At 39.0% G+C, this 22,659-nt stretch overlaps 1 long non-coding RNA gene across 1 annotated transcript in view; it reads left to right on the forward strand.

Moving 5' to 3' along the window:
• LOC307044189 overlaps positions 1-22,659 on the forward strand; it is a 68,323-nt gene that overhangs the window by 7,958 nt on the left and 37,706 nt on the right. The window contains exon 2 of the long non-coding RNA XR_013809560.1: positions 2,983-3,015. This is a non-coding gene — a long non-coding RNA (uncharacterized lncRNA). The remainder of the gene's footprint in view (positions 1-2,982; positions 3,016-22,659) is intronic.

Raw genomic sequence — 22,659 nt, forward strand, 5'->3', positions numbered from 1 at the left:
ATAATGTGTTGGTTTCCGTAACCATGAAGGATTCCATTATTTATGTAAGAGTGTCCATTATGTCACATTGTGGAGAAAAAATAGGCGTTTTTAATGGCATCAACATTTAATCAAGCAGAACTTCATTAATCCACATAATTAATTGAGCAGGCTTTGCTATGTTCCTTTTGCTACCTTTACTTTCTGGTCGGACGGACATGTTTCACCATTATTGTTGTCCCATCCCTCCAAGGGTTGTGAGTTAATCTGCATGACCCAGCACCTGTCACATACTAATAAACACAGAACTAATTGACTTTGTTGCCCCACTTATCAGCTGCCTCACCAGTCAAAGCAACCTCCGAGATTTTTGTTTGTTTACAGCAGGACTACCAGGTGTGTCTTATGAAGCAAGGAAAATATAGTTGATTATATTGGTGTTAAAGGGTCATTTTAGTGAGAATAATGTATCAGAAATAAGCTTAAATAATAAAGTACAGGCTCCCCTTACGACACCACATATTGTACACCTATAATCTGTCATGCATATGTAAATGAATGAATAGAAGTATTTTTACTTTATAGCTAGTTAGTTATATTATTTATCATGAAAACATCAAGGGAAAGTATTTCTAACATAAACTTACTGTTGAAGAAGTAAAAAAGTCAGATATGGTGAACAGTCTGCCACAAAAAAACCTTCCTTCCTAAAATGCAACAGAAATGAAAAACCGAAAACCAAGTATTTGAACAATTTCAATGATGTTAAGATAGTGAAGATCAGGAAAAATTTGCTAAATGAAAGAGGCAAACCTCACCTCTTGGGACCTCTGCTCTAAAGTGAGTACATGATGGCCAAGGTTGTATCATGTGGTATTCAATATTGCTCCAAAGGCATCACAATGGAGCATGTTGTTGGGTATTGAGTGTTTATATTGTGTAAGAAAAAACTGGTAGCACATTACCGAGCTACATACTATACATACACAACATAGTACACAGTCATCCTTAAAACCGAGGGCCTTAGTCGTCACAGGAAGTACCACGAAGCCTTTACTGTCATGTAACAGCTAGAGCATATTTGTTGGGATGCATTGATGGGTCAACAAAACTATGGACTGGATGATGACCACAGGAGGACGCTGTTCGTTTCCTGTTTCCAAATGACAGTCAATTATAGCTGCAATGATGAGTTGACTATCGATAAATAATAATTATGATATTGGCAATCATTGTAATGAATGATTAATCCAATTACATTTTTCATGCAAAAATAGCCTTTAAAATATAGAAATGTCCTGCCTTCTCTTTCTAATATGATATTAAACTGAACATCGTTGTGTTTTGGACAAAACAAAACAACACATTAGATAACACCACCCTGGTAATGTTCTCACAATTTTTAAATCATGGACTTTCCCTAACCCGGTTCAAACCAAGTGCCACTGGGTTCCTGAGAGCATTCGGGGTCAAATGTTTGTCATCAAGCTGTAGAGATGGTGGCCTCCTCTGCGAGAGGGTTGAATACGCTGGCAACAAAGACGAGTGCTGACCATGTAAAACTATGGCCGAAGCGCCCTACTTATCCAGCAACACAGCAGCGGGAGAATGTGCCAGCTATACGCAGCAACCACATGCCACGGTGTGTACCTCCTATACACACTTTCCCTCTTTCTCCCTCTCTTTCTGTGTTTCTCTTGTTGTCTCTTCCCTTTACACACTTACGTGCACACATGCACCCGCACACACAATGGCTGTTCAAAGTTTTTCCAGGGTATTTCTCGGTTAATTAACAGATTAGTGGTGTGGGGCAGCTCTGAAGTTCAGAGGTCAAGACTAAACCCTCTAACTGGGAGGATAATCAGTGGCAGGTGGGTCCACACTTCTCCTGTTGCCCCTCACAAACCCCTCCCCTCTTGACTTGACTTGTGGCAAAATAAGCTTCCCTCACCACCACCCCTGTAAAGTCTACCAACGCTCTTGACTCTGCACCTGGAACAGAGTAAGGTGGTGTCAGGGAGAGAGTAATAGGGCTGAGGATGGGATGGAACAATGTTATAAAGAGCAGGAGGAGAGGCCTGCATTGGATACGTTTTGGAAATGTGCCATTCTTTATAGCGCACTGCCAGGACCCATATTTACAAAACTGACCAGTGGGATCCTCTGAACGCAGTTTCACTGAATAGCACATGGACTATAGGACCATAGTCCTGGTGGGTAATGCTATAAAATAAAGATACAATAAGAGAAACGGGTCCAAAGAGAATGAGGGCTGGAGTCTCTTCTTTTTTTTTACCCTGTCTCCATTCACTCCTCCCATATTCCATTCCAGGTTCTGCTTGGTGGAAAACTCCATTGTGAGCGTTTGAATGGGAGACTTTGGGAGTGTCTCTCCTTCTATTAATTAGGACTGGCCAGCGTTTCCGCTCCCCTGTGAGCCCCTTCATTATTATTTCTTCACATTCTTTGGCAAAAGTTAACCCCATTCCTTTGCTCACACTTCAAAGACCTCTGACAAAGACGCAGTCACCAGAAAAGAAAATGTTTAAAGTGTAGGCTTTAATTTTTAGAGCATCCAAAAATGATTTAATTAAATGGCAAACATATTTATTGTGATCAACAACAACAAAAGAACCCACATGTCATGGTAACTCTGTAAATACACTACTCAAATAATAATGCTGGTCATTTCCTGAATAGATAATTTGATAGATGGTTAAAAAACAAAATGATGACTACAGATGTTGGAAAGCTTTACAACTTACTGAAGCACATATATATTTATACGCACTTATTGAAATACCAAACTCAAACACACCTCCCCTACATCTATGGTGAACATCAGCGAGTAAAGAAGTCCTGGGGTGCATTCTACCACTGCCCAGCGGGCATCCATTTGCTGGAAAAAAAATCACTTTGCCTCATTAGCTACACACACTCTTAGTTTGTCACAATGCCTTTGCTTGAGTCCTGCTAACAGACCCCCCTCTTCTCCTTCTCTAGGTGGAGACTTCAGGGGCCAGAGGCACAGTTTGGGTGAGTGAGGCCTTTTCTTTCTACCCCTCTCCTAGCTGGTTTAAGGGTTGTAATTATCTTTTGCTGGGGGAGGCTGTAAATTGGATTAAAGTGGAGGGTCTCGGCTGAGTGGATCACCCCCCCTTCAGCCCTTCACTTCCCCCGCCATCTCACCACTTGGTGGGCCACACGCTGATAAAGTGCGGAAAACCGGATTTGGATTCAGCCTCAGCATTCATGGCTTCCTGCCGGAAAAAATGAAATTTTCCAACAGAAGGGGCCAGTATGCCTGTGGTATCTGTCCGTGTGGTGTATTTCATCTGGCCTCACTCTTCCAGAAACACCATTACCTACGTTATCAGTGCGAACCGACTCAGCCTGACCGGGAGCCTGGCCAACTACTATCCATATAGTCTCTGACCATTTTAGTATTGTAGCTCTCTTCAGAGCTGGAGGGATATATTGTTGTTTATTTGATTTAATTGGCAGCTATTTATTCAGGATTTTCTGTAGTGTATATTGTATGTCTGTTGATATGGATGATATGAAGACATTGAAAACTAGTGTTGCCTAAAATTAATGGTTGAAGATACATAGAAAAAAGATTAAATGCAACATACATGCAGTTAACATAAACATGTAAGGGACAAAGTAAGAAAAGCAGATAGGGCGAGGATGACTTTTTGGGGTTGAAGTCGTTTTCCTGGTGATCGTAAAATTGTAATCCTGTCGAGGAATGTCTCCTGGTCTTTACGGATTGCTGGGATACTGGTGCGTGAAATGGCAAGTCTACCTTTCCAAATGATGTGAACCCTGTTTTCACTGAAAATTGCAAAAGCTTTTACAACTCATGACAGGTGCAGCATTTGCATTGAATGGACTTGTCTGTGGAGATTGGTGCCCATATCTGAAACCAGTGTGATTATAGAAACTGTGTCTTCACCCTATTTATTTATTTGCCCTTTCTAAATCCAACTACATGGTATAAGGACACAACACATGTAAAACATAATGCAACCTTGAAGTAAAAATAACATTGTGGTGGTGAGTAAAATTTTTCTTCAAAATTACCAGGAACACAATGCAGCATAACAAAACGATTACAAAAATGTATATAGACAGCCTAGAAAACAGACAATACAACACAATTTAGAAAGATTGCAGTTGTTGCATGTAATTGTCTTGGATTGCATTATATTTATATTTCTTTGGTAAAGGCATGTCAAGATAAGGCAGTTTTTTTAAAATGCAAAATCTATAATGGGTTTTCAAATATGATCAACTCTTATCGATTAACTACCAAACATTACTGAATCAAAAATGGTTTAAATAAGCTACACAGAAACCAGCTATGATTGGTTCAATCTTAATGCTTCATAATGAACACTTTAATAATATATCTTTTTTGTATTTGGCACAACAAACATGTGGTTCTTTTTATACTTAAAATACATTTTTCAAGCAATTGTTCTGCAGTTTTACTAAAGTAAGATTAACATTAATATTTGTAACATTGTGTGATTGCTTCATTTTACTTGAGTTCTTCTTCCTCCACCAATGTTTGCGTTGTCCTCCCCATGCCTACACCCAAACATTTACCCTTTATGTACTTTATATGTGACAAAGAGATGTCTTCTTAGGGAGACCGCCAACGTTTGTTCTGTAGTGGCAGAAACTCACCTTTGCTATTATGAATTACAGTAATGCATGACCAGACACTATCTCTTTCATAAACTCCAGCTATAAAATATAATCAATAATGCTTACACCGGACAAACATGTACACAATCTTTCTTCAGGTTAAAGGTTTATACCTCTCACTTCCAAACTAAATGTGTGAATGGAGTAAGTGAAGTAGCATAAGGTTTTCTCGGAGGTAATACCAAACTAGGTTGAGTGGTCCCCTATTGCGGGTATAATGACCTGAAACCTGAAGAGCAATGAAAGAGAGTCTATTGAGGAGGGTTTTTCCATTCATGTAAAATGTCAATGCATTTTCCAACAGACACTTACAAGGGATCAGTGGACCCTCAAGTGTTCATGAAGAAAATAACCTTTCAATACTACACAGAGATGCTGCTCGCCTGAGCCATTCTACGACCATAACACCTCTAATGATTTAACCAAATAGCTTTGGCATTTTAGGAAGATAGAGGGAAACAAATTGAAGACGGAGTTCAGAATAAATAAAAACACAAGAAAACATTAGCAGCGATTTGCAGTTTACTTATGCCTTCAAGCTATCTGCGTGAAATGATTGAGCAAAAGGCCACACAGAGTGCAATCGAGTAAACTATCTTGCTTCTTGGCTTTTAGTTACCAGCGTGGAGGTGTTTTTTATGAAGCGCTAGAAAAACAGAGCTACAGTTATCTGGGATGCTCTTCTTGTGATGTTTTCTCAGCCTCCCAGCCCTTGTGCTCTTTTTCCCGCTCTCAGCCACTGAGATAAATGAGTGGGAGTGCTGTTGGTAGGAGATTCCTCAACACAGTGGGAGCTAAGGGCCGTCACTACGAGTGTTTCTCTAAGATATGGACTGTTTGTAGTACTCCCCACTACTTATTCATTTATTATTACACACAAGATATATGGCTGGGAAAAACAAATCTTTATTGTTCATCATGACACCACCAAAAGTTAAATATATATATTTTTTTAGTCCAATCTTTTTATCTCTTAAGTGTGCTCATGAAATACATTCAGTGATAAATTAAACACTGTATCTAATGACTATGTAAAAGTCCATTTGCTATGCATTATTATGAAGAGACTTCGGCAATGAGTTGGAAAACAAAACAATTTTCACTTTCAATTTGTAACTCATAATGGATTTGGGAACAAATAAAGTTGCATTGATAAACACACATTCTTAAAGTTGACAGAGTGCGATGAGCTGCTTCTTTTGAAAACACTGTGTACAAAAGGACTTTGCTAATCCAGCTCTGTGTGCGGATCACCCACAGTTCCTACATATTTAGACCGGATATGTGGCAGCAAATGAGGGCATTCTGTCTCTGTGTGTATTAGACAGTAGTCAGAACCTCCTTTCATCTTTAATTTCCTGCCGTGTCATCTGAAGACAAAGATCAAACGGGGGACAAAGTGACCCTCCACGCTCCAGACTCCTCTGAGGAGAGTGAAGCACCCCCACTGTTCACTCGCCCTGACCCTATCTCTCTCCACTTCCTCTCCACATACCCTCCTCCACAGGCTAGCCCCTTAAAAGGTAAAAGTTATCAAAGCTATTTGTCCGCAATGAGCCTGTTCATCCTGCGTTACTGATTAGTGATTGACTGGGGAACCATTTGTACACTGGCAACTTGATTCTGTCATTGACGGATTCCGTGTCACTCCCCGTGATTTAATGTTCCGTACAGGCAACCGTGAATCTGTCACGTTGACTTAATCTGCTTTTAATTTGTATTTCGACTTCTTCTGTATCTCCTTGGTGTTCACCCTTCAAAATGGCCATTCAGTGAGCCTCTCCTTTCTCATCAGAAAACTTTGATTGCCAATCTGTGCGATCCATGTCAGTCAAACATCTGCTCCGTGTTTTGTCCACTGCTGCACCTGCTGACCTCCAACTGACCTGCAAAATAAGCAGCGAGGCGGGAAACTACAGGAAGCAATTTACTCTCCCAAAGCTACCTTGGAATGGCTGAGCCAATCAGGGCTCAGCACAGAGTGTCCATTTTTGTGATTAAATGTACTCTCGCCCTGGCTTCTTATGTTTGATTTTCTTTCTTTTTAACTGCACCCACAGTGTTACATAGGCAAAGGGGAGGTGAAATCTCTCCCTTCCAAATGGATTGCAATTTCCCCCCATTTAGCACCTGAAGGTAATTAGCTTGAAGAGATTGCAGAGTGAGAAACACGTTCATGGAACATTAACTCTCGCACATTCTCCAGTTGCAGGGAATTAATAGGAAAGATTAAAGTTTAAAGAGAGCAAATGCCATTAGCTCACAAACCCCTTCTCAGGGGCTGCAACCAAACCATGCTAAACCAACGCTGCTTTTCAAATAGCTTTCCCCCCCCCATGCCTTATATCCTGTTACATGCAAAGTTAGGTGCATTAATGTGCACACTTTAATGTGCATGTGCTGCATGTTGCCTGCAGCTTAATATTGTCCTCTTCATTGAGTTTTTCTTTTGTCCTCTCAACTGCCCCACCATTATGCTAATGAGGAGCCTGGTGTGCACTAAATTTAGCGGCAGGCTAGAAAAAGTGTAAACACATCAAATAATCAACATCAATGCAGATTTTGATACACTATTTAAAGGAACCTTATATCTTAATGTATCATGTCTTCTTTGCTGTGCCTTCTGGGATTTCTTTAGTCTCTATATGTGTATCTAATCATTCATTTCCATCATACATAGAGTTTTCGTTCGGATATGCTTTTCCCCACTTATTTGCCCATTTAGCCATTCATCCATCAATCTATCTACCTTAAGGGGATAGAGGAGGAGACGGCAATTGGCAATGAATTTTTAGAGGCCATCCCACTCACAGATTCCATCATTGCCTGAAAAATTCTGTGAGGTAAAAAAAAATGAAATTGAGACATGGTAGAATTTATTGCCCAGAAAATTCCATTCTACTATCTGATTTGAAAAGTCCAGTCCTCCTAGCTTCAGAAAATCTATTTCCCCACATTTAATACCCCGCGTAGCAGTCCTCATAATTCATTCGAGTGTGTTAAGCTCAGTTTTATTAGATCTGAAACAAATTTTGGTGGGGATCTTATAGGTCATTAACCATGGAGTAATTTTATCCTTGTTTCCCTAATGATGCCATAATGGTGAGTGAATTTCTTAACTAAAGACCAAAGAACATTGTGAAGGTCAGCTTCATCTGCAGGCTCCTTCAAGCGCCTCTCAGAGAGATTGGAAAAGTCGCACATTTTTGAGGAGTCATTAATAACCTTAAAGCTGAGAGCCTATTTGCGTTCTCGCTCTCTACCTTTTAATTTCCCTGCTTTTTCACATTCTCCCTCTCTCCTGCTCTCTGTCTTTTTCTTCCTGGTCTTTGATTGCCCTCATGCAGAAAGAAAGGAATGCTGTGTGAATGGGTTAGTGAGAGTCAGAGAAAAAGAGAGGGAGAGCAGAAATGGTAGTGTAGTGACATACAGATCCCAGATGTGATGCTGCTATAATTTGAATTTTATGCCTTTGTTATCGCTTTAATCATTTTCTTTATTCGTTTTGTTTCAGTGGTCTGGGAGAGACACCTGATAGGGTAAACCACCTAGGGACCCATTTTTATTTGGAATGTGGTGCAAGGTCTAATTAGAATTAGAATTTTGCTGAGCCTTGAAATGGCTGGTACTTTATCCTGATCGCCTTAGATATTGTTCCAAGTCAATCATTTGTCATTGCAAAGCATGCTGGGAAGGTTCTGCTAATGAAGCCCTGGGTTTGTAGGCCATTTTTTGCTGCCCTGGCATTTTTGCCCATTTAGGCAGCCTGATGTAGAGACGACAGTGGGTATATATCCACGTTACGACACCAGCAGGAGCACTCTGTGGTTTGACTGCTGGTGTCACATCCATCTGAGCTCTGTCGTCATTCAATGTCTGCACCACATGTAAAGGATTTCAGTTTTTACAGTATGCATTCTGTTGTATCTAAGAAAGCAGTTATTTTTGTGTTCATACTCCACATAAAGTTGTTCAAAGTAAAAATGAAGTACTGAAATGATGTACAGTCTAATTTCACCTCTAAGTGACTACTGACTATGTTGACTCCACTTCTTTTTACAGCTAGAATTACTTTTTAATTGAAAACATAGAATAAGCCAAAAAAAAAGATCAATAGTGGAAAGGAATTAAGATCATTACTTAAGATCAACATGGTGTAATATTCCTACTTAAAAATTATCAAAAAAAACGAGCTAATATTAGCTCTATTTTAACAATCTATACCATAAGAAACCACTGCATATACATTAATCCACAAGTATTGATCAAATAAAAAAATGTAAAGCTCATAGGAACCATTGTTTTACTGTATAACAAGTATTTATTCTTTGGATACTTGTAAGTCAAATGTGTCATTGATACTTTCATAATAATACTTTAATACTTGTTCTTTTATTTTGTTAATATTTTATAGGCAGGAGTTATACTTAATCTAAATAGTGCTTCCACCAATGTGAGCAGAATACATAAGAGTTTTACATAAAAACATAGCAAAGTAGCAGCCCCAAAGCAGTTTAACGAACATTAGATATATCTTCTTCAATATGTTGTCTTTACAGAATTTTTTAGGCGCTCTTCACAACTTGTTGAAATACTTTTCTGTGTGAGAGAGTGTGTGTGTGTGTGTGTGTGTGTGTGTGTGTGTGTGTGTGTGTGTGTGTGCGCGCGCGTGTGTGTGTGTGTGTGTGTGTGTGTGTGTGTGTGTGTGTGTGTGTGTGTGTGTGTGTGTGTGTGTGTGTGTGTGTGTGTGTGTGTGTGTGTGTGTGTGTGTGTGTGTGTCATTTAGATGGATTCCTCGCAGGGACAGGAGACTACAGGCTGTCCTGTACGTCGTTGTGTGAACAGGAAAAGGTAATGGTGTTTTGTCACAGCCTATCTGGGTTAACGTGTGTCCTCCTCTCAGGTCCCCTCCGATGCATTTTATTTCCCCAAGCGCCTCCTTTGGAGAGATTGGAGTTGACAGGCGTTAACATTTAGAAATGTACCAATAAATGGCATTCATGGGTGCTGATATGCAGTTTGCTGGTGGTATATGAAGGGCAGTGCAGCTGCTTAAACACTGGAATATGAACTTTAAAGTAGTTATTATCTATTAATTATTATATAGTTGCATTGTACTGCAGGCTTATGCATGCTGTACGAGTTCGGTTCATTTAAGCAGAGTGCTTGTTATTCAGTCGTATTATAAACTGCTCTCCCTGAGATCTGCTTGAGCAGGCAGGTATCTCTCGACCATACACATGGGACTAGACTTTTCTGTTAATTGTGTTTAAATCTAATTGGAACTGAAGTAAAAAGTCTGGAGAGCCTGCTTTGAACTCCTTTGAAAATAAAATAAAATTCTTCTGACAAGATGATGGATCACCTGTAAGTCTACCTGACACTGAAATTAGGGTTTTTAATGACATGCTGCCTCCTCCTAGATGTGAAATTCAAATTCCCTCCCTGGTCTCCCTCCCTGTCGTCACCTGTCCCTTTGACTCGCATACGCCAAACACAGGCACTTTGTCTTTGTCACTGGGAGCAGGACAATGTTTTTCACCAGCAAGCTTTTGTATTAACCAATCTCATATGGAACTGAGGACATAGCTCATTGAGCACCGTGTTGTTGTTACGTGAGCGTATTTTTCCTTTCATAGGGACCGGCCACAGATTTCTTGTACCACTCATTTTATCCCCGCTGCACAGGCATCCTTATTGTTCTATACATTATCAGAACTGAATTCAAATTACTCTCAGATTAAAATATTCTCAGTTTTTCTGTTGTATACATATTTCACAGAGGTAATATTTAGGAATACTTTCAAATCCTAATAATAACTGCACAGAGTGGGAGATGATATTGGAGGCACCCTGGCACAGTGTATGACGCTGCTATGGTGTCACCTGTAATCAGGTGTGGCACCTCGCATGAAGACTCGCATCGGCTCCCTTGTCACCCCACAATGCCTTGTTTCAAAGAGGGCCACAGTAATCCATCCTGAAGCATGAAGGAAAGGCCTAGGCTGGCTCTGGGGCTGAGCGCAGTGAGAAGCAAATGAAAAATCAATGCTACTGTGACACATTAACTTATCCCCCAATTTCATAACTGGCATTAGGTGTCAGGAGAAATCTGTTGTTTGGAGGTGGCTGGTTGGGCCTTATTGGCTTTTCATGGCCACCATGTGCTCTCAGCTGGTGAAGGAAGTGGGGAAAATTGGTGAGTTACGGAAAAATAATAAAAGACATGAAAACTCAAGGACTTTATCAGTGGTACCTGCTGGGCTCACATGAGCAACATGCAGTGCAGGAGGCTGCACATGAAGCCATGTCTCCTTGAGCATTCATTTACATATTTGACTTAACACTGTTAAGAATGGCATTATGTATTATATCATCGGGAGCCAGTAAATCATTAGAAAACATATATATATCTGTAGTACATATTTTAATCATGTGTATGGATCCCTGTCTCATATAAATTATGTTAATATACTACTTATATGTTTCTGCCAAAACTCCAAATAGATCATATTTGGTAGCAAGGTTTATTAAGTGTACGATTGTCTTCTGACATTTTTAACCACTATATTCCATTACCTTATTCTAATGGCTTAAACATTAAACATGTTAAGGTGTAGTATCCTTTAGGTACTGCCACTAGATCATAGGCCATTTTTCTACAAAATTACCTTTTATTACCTTTTAATTGCCTGGAATAACGGCGGTTTTAAAAGTGCTCAGGTCAAATTGAGTTTGTTTGTCTAGTTTTACCTGGTACCTGATATGTATATACAAAAGGGATCATTCTAAGGTAACACAAATACAACAGTCTTTAGGTCAATGTACTATACACTTCAAACTGTATTTATGCTACTAGATCCTCCAAAAGAGTCCCTTTACTTTCTTGAGACCAGGGTTAGTATATTCATTCACTTCTATTCGCTACAATATAAATGTATTTATATATGTTGCATTTTCATTTCAATAATCCTTCTGTTTGTAACTGAAATAATTTATGAATTTTAAAGGAGAAACAAAGGAGAAATTATTGAGGAAAATTATAGATTTTATTGCTCTCTTTGTCTTTGAAGTTCCTCTTAATTCAAAATAGCCTGCCGTTCATCTGTCACATCATAACAATAATAATCTACAGCAAGTCATTGGAAAGAGTGGGGAGAAAAATAGCCTTCACTTGGCAAGCCGGCCTAATCAGTACTCTCTCTCAACTGTTAAATGTATTTAAACACTAAATTAACAACCCATAAAGGGCCTCTGGTACACTACATTCAAATTAGAGCCGGTTCTTATTTACTGCCACAGAACTGCAAAAGTGACACTTTCCCTGATCACATTAAGAAAAGCAACGGAGTGACCTTGGCGTAATGGAGGTAGATGAGATACGAGCTCCACCACCCTCATCCTCAAAAACACACAGATTCCCTGTATCCTCAGCCAGAAGGCGGGGATGGAAAAAAGAGAATGATAGAAAGAGGATGACTGTCCTCATCTACAGTGCCATTAAATCATCAGCTAATGGTGTTAGCATCAGTTCAGCTGCTAATGCTGAGGCGAGCCGCTCAGATTTATGGGACTGACAGCTGAGAGTTGAAAAACTGAAGAAAGACAGAAACACTCTGTGTTTTAGTTTTAGAAAAAAAAGCCCAGCCAGCTTTCAGTTAACCTCTAAGTTCTGTGCCGGGGGTGTTGGTGTCATCTTGTTTAGTGGGAGTTGATCGTTCACATATTTAATGCTTTAATTACACCTCAACAGCTGTGCAGAGTGATTTAAGTTTATGGATGTGAAAGCTCTTAATTATGAAGCAAAACGCATAAAGTCATTTCTGATGGTGGATGCAGACAATTAAATTTATTTAAGATTTTCTGCAGCGGCAGAGTAAAATGGCTTTCTGAAAATGACCCTTAGTGAGATGCACAATATGCTGTAATGGTTTCCATAATGTATGATCAGTGCCAACAGAAGGCATCAATCAGGAGGCGTCATCAGAAAATAAAAAAACAAACCCTTGTTATTCGTTTATAGCTTACAAAAAAACTGAGAGTCTTAACAACAAAGGATATGAGACAACATCTCCTCTCTGGATGTATCTCTGGGTTTGATGAGCCCTGACTATGGGATGCAGTACTCAATTCTACATGGACCAGAATGGACTGTCTGCTTTAGGGCGGTGGTAACAGTGCAATATGTATACATGTAACATACGTAGAAAATATCATCTATTATATAAAAATTCTGTTTATTTAGTTCATCTCTATGGCCACTTAAGCAAACCTGGATGAAGACTGTAAAATGTGGATGGATGAAAACATATAATAATGATGATAATGTATATATAAGCTTACTTTCTTTTAAATGCAATACAAGTCCAGCATAAAATAGTATACGTAGGTATTTGCAAATGCAGTATATAGTAAAGATAAAAAACAGAAGGCAACATGTTCAACATTTTAATTATAAGATTATTCCTCCTATTGTCAAGACGGGCAAAATATCTTATTTTGTATTTGTTTATTCTTAATCCAAACCTGTAGATACAAATAAATGCAAGTAAACGGACCTTAAGACTTAGTTTAAAAACACTGAATATCATCACAGAAAATCTAGAAGCACAAAACAAGCAGAAAGCTCACAGACAAGCTCAAACACAATAGAAACAAACATTTCTTATGAAGAGATTTCATGTGAGGAAATTATGTTCATTTTTATGCACAGTATGCATGCAGTGAATTTTGTTGAGCTCTTTGTGTGCAAAAAGAGAAGAAAGATTGATTGTCACAAGCATTAAAACATAATGTATATATACACATCTACAGGCTTAATGTTCTGGCTTCAATCAAGATGACTTCTACTTGCAGGGAACACAACAGCCAGGCCAAAAAAAATGAAAGACCACCACTGAATGTAAACCCCTTCAGGATAATTCTGTTATTTGTCAGATGAGATATATTTGTCGTCTGCTGGTCACTGAAAATCGTGAACGTTAGCAGTACTGATGTACCTCTTCAGTCAAGTTCTGCTCGCATTATTTGGCAAATTGACTCATGAGTGCCGTTTGGTAACAGGAACGTAATGTGGCACATTTGTCTTTCTTCCCCTCCCAGCACGCTTTCTGTTTCGGCCTCCCTTACAGTCTTTTAAAGACTCTGTCCTTTTTTCCAGTTGAGCGGTCGAGGCCTGGACTGATGATTTAAAATAAAGTAATTCCCTTAAATGTTTTTTAAAAGCAGCAAGAGCCGTGATATCATGGCCATTATTGATGACATCATTATAATGTATAGGATCTCTCAATGAATAATAACCCATGATCTGTCATTTTTCCTCTTATTGGCACTGCAAGTTGTAAAGGTTAGGCCATTTATTTTAATGTTTAATGTGTCAGCTGGCATTGCCATGCACTGTCCCGATATATTCCACACTTAAAGACATTATTGTTCCATTTTACTCCAGCTCACAATCCTGGAAAAGTACTTGTCATGAATAATCTACAAAGTCTTATTTAATTGTCTTCAGAGCTTTCTGTGGCTGATACTCTTTTCTGTAGGTCAGAGTTAAAAACCAGAAACAAGAATAAATGATAGCGATATAATTGCTTTTTATATGAAATGGTCAAATCAGAAATACCACATATAATCTCTACCTATAAAATATTCCCTTTACCAGAAACACATTTTCAGGTAATCATTTACACATATCTTACTGAAATCAGCTTAAAAATGTGCTTTACGGCTAAACAAATATGCAATCTTTTTGGATATATTTTTCAACAGCTATATGAAACACGGAACACGGCAACAGAAAAAGGCCCCACATACAAAGACATTTCTGTACAGCATATTCCCCAAAGATGAATAGCTGTTTGGTGGTATGGTCGTGCAGAACAATGAGAAGGATTTCAGGAAAATGGGCTTTGGGGTGGCATTGTACGCATACATTGTGGAGGAGGGGGGGATCAGCACGCTTGAGCGCATTTAAATTTACACAAACTCTCTAGGAATGACAGTGATAAATGTTACACTCTATTCTACAATATGTTTAATGCATAGGTCTGAGGAGTTAAGTTTCCCCCTCTGGTATGAGGCTGCTGTTGTAGTTACCACTATATGTTACATCAGATTCCCTTCCATTAAAATGCCAAGTGGCACAGTGAAGACAGCAGGAGAATATGACACTGAATTTGTTTACCTTTCACCTTCCTCCATCCTTCATTTTTCCCCTCCTTTTGTGTGCACGTGTTTATTTGCTTACGACTTTGTGAGCACATGTGTAAGAGGTCAGGCTCGACACGCGCATTGTTTGAATAACACCAGAAATAAATAGAAATATAAACACTCGCCATAATTAGTCTGTCCATTAAAAGAACTACATTGCCTGTATTCTGCTTTACTGATCAAACCTCAGCAAATGCATGATGGCGCTGTAAGGATGGACTGTCAGGCTTCTGGAAAAATCTATCCTTATCTCTGAAGAAATTCAGCTGTGACTGGCCACATACTAGTGGTGCGTTTCCTGTGCTCTGCCTATGACTGTCACAAAACAACCAGACCAATGCTGTTGACACACATGGAAAAATCCTTGAGCTCTCCCCCTTATTTTCTCTTCTTCTCTTTCACACACACATTCACACAACCAACTTACACTTGTGTGGATTATAAGCAAGTGTATGTTGGAGTCTCTGACCTGCGTTTGATCTCTTGTAAGCAGGGTCTGCATGAGTAGCTGAGTGTACTTCTACTGTATGTGTACCACTGTAAGCACTGATAAGATAGCAAGCTTGATCTCTCTCAAGGATAAGTGTTTTGGCTCACAGTGCACCTGGATAGACACGGTAACACCTGAGTGGATGTTTTGAAAATGTACTGTATACCATGGTGGTGGCACAGTATATATCAGTGAACCAACTGGGGATTATACACACACACACCAAAAAATACATTTCATGTTCACCCCGTAGGTTTTCAAAGAAATGTCTTACGTTAAGCCCTACGTTTTTTTTTAAACTAATTGTACTTTGGACGGGCTTTTACATTTTTTGCTGATTTGCATTTCGCTCTATAACAGTAGTGAAAGGTCACAGGAAAATTGTCCTACCTGTAACAAACGTGTTTACTGAGTGCTTTTCATCTTTCTGTGGTTATGTATCACAGGTTCAAGATAAATAATATTTCTTTTGGAATGGCTGTGCAGTTTTATTCCCTTTTTTATAAAAGTGTTTAAGTCAACCGGAGCTGTTTTTGTGAATGTTTGACTTTTGCCTGCAGCTTCAATCAATTTGTTTATCCAATATAAAATAAAATACCTTTGTCACCCACAATATGCACCTGAAAGAAATCCTTGTTGTTCTTTTCCAAATGTTTGTTCTTGTAACACAAGTTTTTACTCCTCTAAACAAAACAGAATTACCAGTGAACAAGTGCTGGAGTGGGTGCACACAGCCATTATATTCTTTAGGTTTATGACCCATACAATAGCCTGGTCCAAACACAGCTCCTTGTGTTGTGTAGTAGGCCCTCTGTAAAGCCGGTAATATGTAAACAAACAAGCCCAAACTTTCTCTGATTTACAACATTAGCAGGTCTTGGCCGGGGATCCTTCACCACCTCCAACAGGCCAAAGCCAGCCAGCAATTCCAGTCGCAGACAGCTTGAGCACTTTCGATTTTATACCTCAGCAATTTTTATAGCGTCTTTAGCTCTGCACGCACAGACCTCGCCATATCCTCTGGAAAGAGAGAGCCTGCGAGAGACAGAGAGGAAGAAGCAAATAACAATATTGTACACACAAAAAAAGAAACAGGTGTTGATGAAGGATGCTAAGTAGCTGGGTCATGTGACTTGAACTGTCTTGCGCTGCGATTGGACCCTGATGCAGAATGCGGTGCCGTCCTGGCTTCTGATTGAATTGGCTGATGGTACAGCACTGTCTCAGTGCTTCCCGCTCAGATTAAGTAAGGTAGAGTAGCCAAGCCTCTGAGGGTTTTAGCATCTGTGCAAGGTTGCTGTAACTGATACTGTGAAGTTATAATTAAAGGTTCCAACTGAGAGAGCCTCGCTTGATGCAGTTCACACCTTTCGTCTCTCCTGCAGGATAACTACAGGAGTAATGTGGAAGGCAGGATAGCAGCCGAAAACTGCATTTTAAGTACTAAGAGCTTGTTTGTTGCCGCGCAGATGTGAGTAAAGCACAGGGGAGAAAGCATAGGTCAATATCTTTCATTCCAGTAACAGTTTAATTTATATGTCAGTCGTTTTTTGCTAGTTTATTTTACTCCTGCAAACAAAAGCTCTGACTGTAAAGAAACACAGTAAAATCATACAATTGATAAGTGCCATTTTGTCCTATGATTGTATTTTAAAACAGATGTTACCTCCCTATTCTCTTAATTCAGGTTTAAGAGTACTGATATGCACCTTTGAGTCCACATTTCATTACCCTGTGAACAAGGTTAGTGCTTTCGATTGCCACACGCTGTGTCCCATTTTTCATTTACCTGGCAGAAAATCAGATGCGACAGTTACATTTTGACAGTAAAGAAAATCTACTCTTTGCCATTAGAGCTAATGTCATGTTTCTGTGCTAATCCCTCATCATTTTTGGGCCTCATTGCCTATTTTTCTCTATGATATTAAGTATTCAAAGCTCATTTACATTCTTATTTTTCAATTTGCTGCTGCAGTAGTTTAATTTATTCCATATAATTTCTTTTTCTGAGAGGGACATTAATCATTGACTGTACGTTTTAGTGCCTCTGGGATTTTTTTAATCAATAAAATAAAGGGATAAAAGCCTCAGCACTGGGCTACGTTACAAAGGCTGTACAGAGGATTTGTTTTCTTCAATTCCTTTTGTTTTACCGGATCTTTATGTTTGTTCAAATTCAATTATGAGTCTTAGTGCACCTTATTATTCTGTCTTGTTGATAAATGTGTCTAAGTTCATTATTTTTTTTCCTTTCGATATTTATATATCTAAATGATGCGGCCCCTGGAGAACTTTTCCAAAAAGTTATTTCTATTAGTCGGTCGCGGTTTTGTTTGTAAACCAGCGACAAAGGCTTGTCTTAGAAATAACACTCATATCAATAAGGGACTCCCTGTAATGCTTCTGGTAGTTCTATATTTCTGGTCTGTTAAGCTGGAGGCCTAACCACTTTCATCCTCTTTCTTCCTTCCTTTTCTTGTTGTTTCTTCATCCTTTCACATTCATTTTATGCTTGGCTATTCCGTGGGCTATCAGTGTATTAATGCCATGGCTTAAGCCAAACAGCCTCCGTGAGATAAGCCTCTGGGTCGTCATGTGGCTGTTCACAGTTCATACTCCGCTTTCCCCCTTAGTTGGAAACCCCAAATCATTTAATAATATTAATCTGTTTTTTCTGTGTGTGTGTGTGTGTGTGTGTGTCCCATTTTTGAGTGCCTACAATTTCTCTCATAATTTCATTTTTGTATTTCCTTTTGTCTTGAAGAGACATTGCACGTCTTCATTAGTTATTGACTTGTTTGAGAGGCTTGACCTTCCAGAGGTGTGAATGAAGGTGGGGGTTTGATCGCCGGGATCTGCGGAGATGGAGGGGGTCTGTAAACTCTGATACATAATGCTGTGGGCTATAATACTTTGTGCATGGCTGGTCGCAGGCCTGCTAATCACAAGGCAAAGACCCCACTGTCTCACTCCATAAACCTGGGCCAGTAAGAAGACAGCCATGGGGGCACAATGTCACTTGTAAATCCCAAATTAAACTCAACTGCCCAAAGCTCCCCGGCGTAAAAACACCCTCACCTCAATTCCGCCTCCCCATGTCTTCCTCTCAGACTCACAGGGTGTTAAAAAACGGGCCGAGCACTGATAGGTGTCCAGGTGTCAACGGTGTCAAGGTTGTGGAGTGGTCAATTTGTCCGCTTGTTGGCCACGTTTGGCTTTATGCATGTATTTCATGGCACAAAGCTCCTGTCGCAAATGTGCCCAATCCCCCCCAACACCACCCGAAAGCCTTGATTCCTGCCTGACTTGTGGAAGTTTGTGTTTACAGGAATACATTTTCGAACAGCAAAAAATTATATTTTCTGTGATTTTTTTGTATTCAAAACCCTCCTCGATGTTTCATAGAGTGCAAAATAAATGTCTTTATATGCATAGTGGCTAGTTTGAGCTTGCTTTAGGGGAGGGGAAATGGTCTCCTTGAAGGCAATCTGTTCATTAAGATAATGTGTTAGTTCCAATTAAACTAACATTAAAACGGTCCCCATAAAGAGTTGGAGTCAGCGTTTTTCCCAACTTGCTCTTTTAATTACATCGTTCCTCTCCTGTCATTAAGGATATTAAAAATTCATTAACAAGAATAGTACTGCGTCACAGCAACAAATCAGAGAGACCCTCATCTCATGTTGTCAAAAGATTATTGCCATTAGTGATTTCATCTGAAAGGCGTGAAGTTTTCCTTAAGCGATGTTTCAGGATCTGTGTCAACAGGTTACTGCAGTGGTGAACTGTCAAGTTGTTAAAGCTTCACATTTATTTGCAAGGTGTTTTAATATGAGATTTAATGGAAAAAGAGGCAGACATTTCAATGATGAATGAGCTTTGGCAACATAGGCTTTATGTGTTGTATTTATCCATTTATTAAATGTACATTTATTTGCAGCGGCATCCAGCGTCCCCTCTAATGTGATTCCATTGCCGGCTGTTATGTTTTCCGTCAGTTATATTTCTCGCTCCTAATTTGTTTTCATCAAATGTGTTTATGGCTAGCTGAAACTGTTTTACAGCTTCACTATCGAACCGTGCTGCTGCTGCAGGAAATGAGTCTGTCCATGAATAAAATAAGCTCTGCCAGTGTGATCCTTGCCAGGGAGAAGAAAGGAGGTACTGCATCTCCTTCATATCAAAACTGCAGGTTTATCCTTATGCTGCTGCACAGCCTCAAACAGATAGTATATGAAGATGACTTTCTAGTATGGTAAACACTAGTGCGTATCCGAGGCTAACTCACCTAATGATGAAGATTAAACAGATAGAACAAACATACACACACACGGGAGATGCAGCAGGTGTTAATGTGAAAATAATTACGGGTTTGGCATGAAAATGAAGAATAATTAAATGAATAAATGTAAAACAACAGCTTTGAAATGTTTTGTTGGCACAGGAATGCTTTTTGTGTCCCAAATATTTCCCCTGTGGTATCTGTGAACACCTTCATGCAAATCTCAGTCAGTATTAAGAAAATGAAGCAAAACAACTTGTATGAATGATTGGCAAAATGTTGTGAAACTGAAAGATATTGCACATTTTAACATGCATGTCAGACATGGATTTTTAATAGTTGAATATTCAGACTCTAACTTTTATTATAATATTCTAAGCATCATTATTCTCATTCTTTTTGAGATGGTAAATTGAAACAAGGGGACCGCATTAAAACTATTTATTAGAAAATTAGAAATAAATCTGATTCCCCCTTCCCTTTCAATAACTTCCGTTCAGCCTCTTACCGGAGTTGTTCAGATGCAGGATTAGGTTTAATTTGCTGTTGGTAGATCCAAATCTAATAACTTTGTTTAAATTGGGTGCCAACTCCTTTCCGCCAAGTTTTTACTAGTGATTATGGTTTTAACGATGTAAACGTGCAGTTAGTGTATCATCACAACTTTAAAAATAACTTTTTTTAGGGGCAATTTAACAAACTTCAGTGCAGGTCCTGTTGCTATAATTAAATATGATCATGGAGAAAAAGTGTTTAAAATTAGTGGGAGATATCTGATTATTGTTATTTAACTTATACCAATTAGTCAGTTTATTATTTTGTTTGCACTTTGTGTCATATTCTTTGGTAATTTGAGGTGTATTGTGTCATTTCTGTGAAATGCAATTTAAAAAATGTGCAGTTTATTAATTCGCATTTTGATCATGAAAAGATTATCAACCATAATAGTCAATATTACATATTTTAAATAAGCTAATATTAGTTTTTATCAGATGTCAGTTTGCTACCTTACAACTGCAGTTTGCAGTTGTGAGGATATTTAGTAGCAGTGATGGGCAACATATTTCAATTTAGCAATGCATAGATTTCCACTTGATCAACACTTGGATTTTAACTTTGAAGTTATAAATGGCTGTTTATTACAACACTTATTTATATCAATCAAAAATGTGTGTTTGATTCATGAGTGAATGTTTTGCATCCCCTAAGTCAACCGTAAATACAATATATTGTAAGTAAAGGTTTAGAGTTTCAGTTTGACACTGAAGAAAAACAAACACATTTAGACTGGTAACTGGATCAAGCGCTTTGACCAGTGTGTGAACCCTTTCCACGGGTACACCTTGACTGAAAGCTGAGAAAAGAAGAACATAACGTCACCACATTATTAATATTCCATTAGGAGCTGTTGTGAATTCTATCTCGGTGCAGCCACCATTGTATCATAGACCACTGAAATATTCATATCCTCCTAATTAATTGGCATCAGAGGGGTGCCTTGTTTTGTTTCTCCAGTACTACAACAGTAAAGTAAACCAGAGATTAGACTGAGTATTCACCACAGCGGGGGATTAGTGCATTAAGTTATGGAATAAATAGAAACAATATCTATAATTATCTCATAGATAAAATAAACGTCACTGTTTAAAAGTAGGCTTTTATTGGTGAATTATGGCCAGTTTAGCATGTTTTACCCAAACAAAAAACATACCACACACCCACAAGTGCAGTTATTGAATTGCATTAGGTTGCCCTGTGGGGCGTCCATTACTCACTCTGGCTAATCTGTAATGACTGGCTATCATCAACCAGCCGAGCCCAAATGGACCCTCTCATTGATTATACTTAGCAAAAAAAAATCCAGTGGTCCAGCAGAATACTGATTATGAGAAACTATCTTCAAAGCCCCTTTCACTTCTTTCCAATATCACTCACTCTATAATCCCATTTATGCATTTCAGCACACCCCCTCTTCCTCACAAGAATATGCTATTGATCAGGCCTGTCTGTGTGCACATCTGTGTGTTTTTATGTACGTTTGTGCGGGTCGTGGACGGACAGCTCTGAGCCTGTTTTTACATACCGGCCCTGCTCTTATTGGCTTCGGTCTGGAGAGCCATATCCCAGCTGTGTTGGAGATCCATCAACCCTGACAGGTCCATTGTGCCACCACTCTTCACAGACTCTGACCAACGACTTGCACTAAGATATCACTTTCAATTAGAAACACATTCATGAGCAGGGATGGAGGTGGATTTGACTGCTGCAACTAACAGGATGCAAGCCAGGATGCTAATTTAAGTTTTTTTGGCATCGGAATTTTTTTTTATCAAGTGCATCTTAAAAAAAAATGAGAGATTTGAGAGTTGCCTTCAAATTTGTATATATTTAACACATTTTGCATTTCTGTGTCTTAAACCTGCAGTTTATTCCTTTTGTAAGGAAGTGGACAAACATGTAGAGCTTTGAGAGGGTGGACTAAACATTTTTATTTGAAAATTATTTGTGTAGTCAAAAAGCCTGTTCAGGGTTGCACAAGGCTAAAATCAGCACGTAATGGGCAAGAAGCCAGCGTACACAAATGCATTGAGGATCTTTACTGTAAATGTATTCTTACTTCAAACATTTTACAGTTTATTCCACCTGTTTCTCCAAAGGTCATCCGAGTACTTCAATTACTATCACAAATGATTATGACCGAATACAGCTGCCATTATTCCTATTAACCCTGATGACAACACGTTAAATACAGTACATGCCATTGCGATAAAAGATTGCTATTAAGTGACTTCAGTGTGAATGACTGGGTTGGCTATCTAAGGATATGGCATTACATTTTCTGTTATCATCACTATACCTCTTTTCACGGAAAGAGGATCCTAATTTATATGCTTATTCAGGGACGCCATCCCAACACAAATCTGGAAATCTTGCTTAAGAACAAATGATTGTATGTTATTTGCGTTAGTGGCTATGAATCAAA

The sequence above is a fragment of the Notothenia rossii genome, assembly GCF_949606895.1.
Source record: "Notothenia rossii genome assembly, chromosome: 6".
NCBI lineage: Eukaryota > Metazoa > Chordata > Actinopteri > Perciformes > Nototheniidae > Notothenia > Notothenia rossii.